The sequence below is a fragment of the Triticum dicoccoides genome, chromosome 4A (assembly GCF_002162155.2).
Source record: "Triticum dicoccoides isolate Atlit2015 ecotype Zavitan chromosome 4A, WEW_v2.0, whole genome shotgun sequence".
Taxonomy (NCBI): Eukaryota; Viridiplantae; Streptophyta; class Magnoliopsida; order Poales; family Poaceae; genus Triticum; species Triticum dicoccoides.
This window is the reverse complement of record NC_041386.1, coordinates 652,204,948-652,213,010: the sequence shown is the minus strand read 5'-3', so window position 1 is coordinate 652,213,010 and position 8,063 is coordinate 652,204,948.

The window sequence follows — 8,063 nt, the reverse complement described above, 5'->3', positions numbered from 1 at the left end:
TCTTGGTGAACTTCTGGAACTTCTTCACAAGCATAGCGAGCTCCTTTCCAATGTCCTCAGGATCACCAGAACTGCAGTCAGATTCTTCTTCAGACAAGGGGACGACCTTTTCCTTCAAAGCACGAGTTCGGCCATAGTTGGGACCATAGATATCTCTTTTCTCAGATAGCTGGAACTCATGTGTGTTGAGCCTCTCAAGTATGTTAGGCGGATCGAGAGTCTTGAAGTCAGGGTGCTCTTGAATCATCAGGGCCAGGGTGTCAAATGAGGTGTCAAGTGATCTCAGCAATGTCTTGACGATTTCATGCTTGGTGATCTCAGTGGCGCCGAGAGCATGAAGCTCATTGGTGATATCAGTGAGACGATCAAATGTGGGCTGGACATTCTCATTGTCATTTCTCTTGAAGCGGTTGAAGAGATTGCGAAGAACACTGATCCTTGAATCTTTTTGTGTTGAGACACCTTCGTTGACCTTCGAGAGCCAGTCCCAGACTAGCTTCGCAGTATCCAGAGCACTCACACGACCATACTGCCCTTTGGTCAGATGACCACAGATGATATTCTTGGCAGTTGAGTCCAGTTGGACGAACTTCTTGACATCAGCAGGAGTGACACCTTCACCAGTTTTGCGAACGCCGTTCTTGAAGACATACCAGAGATCGACATCAATGGCTTCAAGATGCATACGCATCTTATTCTTCTAGTAGGGGTAATCAGTGCCATCGAAAACAGGGCACGCATCGGAGACTTTGATTATCCCTGCATTCAACATAGCTAAACTCCAGGTGGTTAAACCAAATCACACAAAACAAGGGAGCACCTTGCTCTGATACCAATTGAAAGTGCTAGTATCTGACTAGAGGGGGGTGAATAGGCGATTTTTATAAAAGTCTTCAAAACAGGGGTGTTTTGAAGACAAACAATAGAAATGACCTATTGATATGCAGCGGAAGGTAGACTACACTAGACAAGCCATAGTCAAGTAAGCACTATAATGAACGCACGAAGAGTATGAGCAGCTAGGTGCTACGTCTTGAGCTTTCGTTGGTTTTCCTTGAAGAGGAAAGGGTGATGCAGCAATAGTAGCGTAAGTATTTCCCTCAGTTTTTGAGAACCAAGGTATCAATCCAGTAGGAGGCTCCTCAAAAGTCCCACGCACCTACACAAACAACCAAAGAACTCGCAACCAACGCAATAAAGGGGTTGTCAATCCCTTCACGGCCACTTGCGAAAGTGAGATCTGATAGAGATAGTATGATAAGATAACTATATTTTTGGTATTTTATAATATAGATGCAAAAATTAAAGATGCAAATAAAAGTAGACTGAAAGCTTATATGATAAAAGATAGACCTAGGGGCCATAGGTTTCACTAGTGGCTTCTCTCAAGATAGCATAAGTATTACAGTGGGTGAACAAATTACTGTCGAGCAATTGATAGAAAAGCGAATAATTATGAGATTATCTAGGCATGATCATGTATATAGGCATCACGTCCGTGACAAGTAGACCGACTCCTGCCTACATCTACTACTATTACTCCACACATCGACCGCTATCCAGCATGCATCTAGAGTATTAAGTTCATAAGAACAGAGTAACGCGTTAAGAAAGATGACATGATGTAGAGGGTGATACGTCTCCAACGTATCTATAATTTTTGATTGCTCCATGCTACTTTATCTACTGTTTTAGGCAATATTGGGCTTTATTATCCACTTTTATACTATTTTTGGGACTAACCTATTAACCGGAGGCCCAGCCCAGATTTGTTGTTTTATGCCTATTTCAGTGTTTCGAGGAAAAGGAATATCAGACGAAGTCAAAACGGAACGAAATCAAATGGAGAAGTTATTTTTGGAAGGAAAGCAACCCAGGGAACATGGAGTGCATGTCAGGGGAGATACGGGCTACCCACGAGGGTGGGGGCGCCCCCCTAGGCACGCCCCCTGCCTCGTGGGACCCTCGTAGCTCCTCCGACGTACCCCCTGCACCCATATATACTCTTGTACCCTAAAACTTCCAGAACAGAAGATAGATCGGGAGTTCCGCCGCTGCAAGCCTCCAGAGCCATGAAAAACGAATCGGGACCCTGTTCCGGCACCCTGCTAGAGGGGGGGAACCCTCATCGGTGGCCATCTTCATCATCCCGGCGATATCCATGACGAGGAGGGAGTAGTTCACCCTCTCGGGGCTGAGGGTATGTACCAGTAGCTATGTGTTTGATCTCTCTCTCTCATGTTCTCTCTTGTGTTCCCTCTATGGCACGATCTTGATGTATCCCGAGCTTTGCTATTGTAGTTGGATCTTATGATGTTTCTCCCCCTCTACTCTCTTGTGATGAATTGAGTTTCCCCTTTGAAGTTATCTTATCGGATTGAGTCTTTATGAGAACACTTGATGTATGTCTTGCCATGGTTATCTGTGGTGACAATGGGATATCATGTGCCACTTGATGTATGTTTTGGTGATCAACTTGCGGGTTTCGTGACATTGGGAACCTATGCATGGGGGTTGGCACACGTTCTTGACTCTCCGGTAGTAGCTTTGGGGCACTCTTTGAAGTACTTTTATGTTGGTTGGATGAATCTGAGATTGTGTGATGCATATCGTATAATCATGCCCATGGATACTTGAGATGAGAATGGAGTATCTAGGTGACATTAGGGTTTCGGTTGATTTGTGTCTTAAGGTGTTATTCTAGTACGAACTCTTTTATAGATCGATCCGAAAGAATAACTTTGAGGTGGTTTCGTACCCTACCATAATCTCTACGTTTGTTCTCCGCTATTAGTGGCTTTGGAGTGACTCTTTGTTGCATGTTGAGGGCTTGTTATATGATCTATCTATGTTATTATTGTTGAGAGAACTTGCACTAGTGAAAGTATGAACCCTAGGCCTTGTTTCCTATCATTGCAATACTCTTTACGCTTACTTTTATCGCTCGTTACCTTGCTGTTTTTATTATTTCAGATTACAATTACGTTTATCTACTATCTATTTTGCACTTGTATCTTCATCTCTTCACCGAACTAGTGCACCTATGCAATTTACCACTTTATTGGGTGTGTTGGGACACAAGAGACTCTTTGTTATTTGGTTGCAGGGTTGTCTGAGAGAGACCATCTTCATCCTACGCCTCCTACGGATTGATATACCTTAGGTCATCCACTTGAGGGAAATTTGCTACTGTCCTACAAACCTGTGCACTTGTAGGTCCAACAACGTCTACAAGAAGAAGGTTGTGTAGTAGACATCAAGCTCTTTTCTGGCGCCGTTGCTGGGGAGGTGAGTGCTTGAAGGTATATCTTTAGATCTTGCAATCGAATCTTTTTGTTTCTTGTTTTTATCACTAGTTTAGTTTATAAAAGAAAATTACAAAAAGAATGGAGTTAAGTTTGTCTCATACACTTCATCTTTTTAATATCTTTCGTGAGTATGATGGAAAAGAAAATCGTCCAAAGTGTTAGAAAAAGAATGCATTAAATTGTTTGGCACTAAATATTTGAATGATGAGCATGATTGCAATGTTGTTAGTACGAATTCTTTGAATATCCGTGATGCTAATGATGATTGCACTAGTTATGATGAAAATGTCTCCTATAAACATGTCAATTTTTGTGGAGTGCATTGGGTTTGTAAGTACACACCAAATAGGGAAGATAGATATTGCAAGAGGCATAAGTACTTAGAAACTAAATTGTTGCAAGAAGAGCTAGATGAATGTGCTGAAAGATTCAATATTTTTCGCGCTCCTTGTGAACTTTGCAATGAACATGGTCATTTAAAGCTCCAATGCTATTTGTTTCATGATCAAGTCGTGTCCAAATATTGTGATAGTTTGATTACCCTTGAGCATCATAAAGAGCTTAGCCTTCTTTTGGGTTATGAAGAAATGAAACATATAACTAAGGGTATTCCAAAATTTAATCTTGATAAAATTCTTGATTTTGATCTAAAGAAAATTTATATGTATTGTGCGGAGAATTGCATTGAAAATCCTTATATTGCCAATTACCTAAAGAAAAGAAAGCAAATGGAAGATGATGAGAATACTAATGAAAGGGAAGAGACCTCCCAATCTCCTCCTATTATTTCTTATGATGAATCAGTTAACGAGGAGGAGCTTTCTATTCAACCAATCTCATCAATAAGGAGCTCAAAGAGGAAGGTTGAACCTACACATAATGTGAAAAAGAAAAAGAAAAGAAGGAGCAACAAAGGTAAAAAGGTATCCCTCCCAAATGATGTTGCTCCTACTACTCATTGTGATGATGATAATTGCTATACTTTTGGTGCTATCAATATTTTTAATAATGAGAGTGATTATGCTTATGATATGAAAGGGACCAAGCTTGTGGAAGCTATGTTTGATGAGTATGAAATATTTGAGAATATATTTGCTGAAATTAATGTTTGTCCCAAGCTTGGGGATGCTACATTTAATGAAGATGATATTTTTAGCATCCCAAGTTTTGATATGCAAAGTTGTTATGATGATAGCATGCCTCCTACCTATGATGATTATATTGATGAAAGTGGGTTCGGAAGAGTGTCAACTTTATTTAGTGATTCCACTATCTTGGGAGAGGTTTCAATCGATTATGATGAGAACGAAGTTGCTACTTATGATGATTATTGTGATGAAACTTATGCTATAAAAAGTAGTGATGATTATATTTACAAACCTTGTCATGATTATGATTACCCTTTTTCTGAAATTAATGTGGAAACAATTTTTAGTGTTCAAGTCTCTTATGATATACTCCCACTATTCCGAATGAAAAGAACTTTGCTTATGTGGAGAGTAGTAAATTTTCTATGCTTGTAGATCATGAAAAGAATGCTTTAGGTGCTGGTTATATTGTTGAATTCATTCATGATGCTACTGAAAATTATTATGAGGGAGTAACATATGCTTGTAGGAATTGCAATAATGTCAAGTTTCCTCCCTTTGTGCTTAAATTCTTGAAGCTATGCGTGTGTTACCTTCCTATGCTAGTTGATTATTGTTCCCATAAGTTGTTTGCTCACAAAATCCCTATGCATAGGAAGTGGGTTAGACTTAAATGTGCTAGTCATATTCTTCATGATGCTCCTGTTATGTTTCAGTTCTTATCTTTTATGTGAGCATCATTGCCATCATCATGCCTAGCTAAAAAGGCATTAAAGAAAAGCGCTTGTTGGGAGACAACCCAATATTTATCCTTTCTGTTTTTGTGTGTCCACATGATTATGCTACTGTAGTAATCATGTTTTATAGCTTTTGTTTCAATAAAGTTCCAAGTAGAACCTTTGGGAAGACTTGGGTGAAGTTTATGTGATCTTGCTGTGAAAAACAGAAACTTTAGCGCTCATGAGATTAGCTGCCATTTGTTAATGGAGAGTGATTTTAGGTTGATTATTTTTTAAGATGATTAATATACAAAGTTCTCAGGTCCAGCTATTTATTTCATAATTTTTGGGGTTCCAGAAGTATACGTTTTATACATATTACTACAGACTGTTCTGTTTTTGACAGATTCTGTTTTCTATGTGTTGTTTGCTTATTTTGATGCATCTATGGCTAGTATTAAGTGGTATGAACTATAGAGATGCTAGAATACAGTAGATATTACACAAATATGAATTTAGAATGAGTCCATTACAGTACCTAAGTGGTGGTTTTATTTCCTTATACTAACGGAGCTTACGAGTTTTGTTTTGAGTTTTGTGTGGTTGAAGTTTTCATGTTTTGGGTAAAGATTCGATGGACTATAGAATAAGGAGTGGAAAGAGCCTAATCTTGGTGATGTCCAAGGCACACCAAGGTAATATTCAAGGACAACCAAGCAACTAAGCTTGGGGATGCCCCGGATGGCATCCCCTCTTTCGTCTTCGTTCATCGGTAACTTTACTTGGAGCTATATTTTTATTCACCACATGATATGTGTTTCGCTTGGAGCGTCATTTTATTTTGTTAGTTTTTGCTTAATGTTAGTTATAATAATGTTTTTAATCTTTAGTTTCAATAAAAAAAAGTCAAGGATAGCCTTTGCCATGCTTATTTTGCTAGTTTGCATGTTGCTGTTTGAAAACAGAAAGTTTACCGCTGTTGAAAAAATTCCCTAGAAAAGTCAGAGCATGGTCTAACGTTGAATCTTTTTGCATATTAAGCTCTGATAAATTTATTACAGTGGGAATTTTAGTTCATAATTTTTGGAGTCAGATAAGTATTGATACTCTTGCATTCTTTACAGACTGTACTGTTTTGACAGATTGCTGTTATGGTTGCATTGTTTGCATATGTTTGCTTGTTTAATGATTCTATTTGTGGATAGGAGTATTAATTATGAAGAGGCATTTAGTATTCAATGTTGAATAATAATTTAAGTGATTTGTTACAGTAGAAAATGATAAGGTTTTGCATTGGTTTATACTAACCTATCTCAGGAGTTCTTGTTGAGTTTGTTGTGAATGAAGCTTTTGATAAAAAGAGAAACCATGATATGAGAGGAATTAAGGAGACGCAAAAGTTCAAGCTTGGGGATGCCCAAGGCACCCCAAGATAATATTTCAAGAAATCTCAAGCATCTAAGCTTGGGGATGCCCTGGTAGGCATCCCACCTTTCTTCTTCGACAACTATCGGTTAGTATCGGTTGAGCCTAAGTTTTTGCTTCTTCACACGAGTTGTGCTATCCTTGAAATGTAGTTTTCTTTAGCTTTGATTGGTGTTTGAATAAGTATCAAGATCTGAAATTCTTTAATGAGAGAGAGCCATACACAAATTGGAATTTGCTAGAATACTCTATGTGCTTCACTTATATCTTTTGAGCTTGATAGTTTTGCTCATAGTGCTTCACTTAATCCTTTTTGAGCGTAATAATTTTTGCTCTAGTGCTTCACTTAGATCTTTTAGAGCACGGTGATGGATTTGTTTTAAAGAAACTATTGATCTCTCATGCTTCACTTAGATTATTTTGAGAGTCGTTAATAGCATGGTAATTTGCTTAATGTTAATATACTTGGTATTCAAGATATGTGAAACTTTCTTTTGAGTGAATTGAATACTAAGATAAGTTTGATGCTTGATAATTGTTTAGAGATATGGAGGTGATAATATCAAATTCGTGCTAGTTGGGTGATTATGAATTTGAGAAATGCTTGTGTTGAAGTTTGCAAGTCCCGTAGCATGCACGATGGTTAAAGTTGTGTAAAAAATTTGAAAAATGAAGTGTACCTGGCTTGTGCATCCTTATGAGTGGCGGTCGGGGACGAGCTATTGTCTTTTCCTACCAATCTATCCCCCTAGGAGCATGCGCGTAGTACTTGATTTTTGATGACTTCTAAATATTTCCAATAAGTATATGAGTTCTTTTGACTAATGTTGAGTCCATGGATTATACGCACTCTCACCTTTCCGCCTTTGCTAGCCTCTTCGGTACCGTGCATTGCCCTTTCTCACCTTGAGAGTTGGCGCAAACTTCGCCGGTGCATCCAAACCCCGTGATACGATACGCTCTATCACACATAAACCTCCTTATATCTTCCTCAAAACAGCCACCATACCTACCTATTATGGCATTTCCATAGCCATTCCGAGATATATTGCCATGCAACTTCCACCATCATCATCATGACATACATTACTTTTGTCATATTGCCATTGCATGATCATGTAGTTGACATCGTATTTGTGGCAAGGCCACCATGCATTATTTTTCATACATGTCACTCTTGATTCATTGCACCATCCCGGTACACCGCCGGAGGCATTCATATAGAGTCATATCTTGTTCTAAGTTTCGAGTTGTAATCCTTATGTTGTAATCAATAGAAGTGTGATGATCATCATTATTAGAGCATTGCCCAAAAAAAGGCCAAAAGAAAAAAAATAAAGGCCCAAAAAAAAGAAAAAGAAAAAAGGGCAATGCTACTATCTCTTTTTCCACACTTGTGCTTCAAAGTAGCACCTTGTTCTTCATGTAGTGAGTCTCATATATTGTGCTTCAAAGTAGCACCTTGTTCCTCATGTAGTGAGTCTCATAAGTCGTCCTTTTTTATACTAGTGGGAATCTTTCAT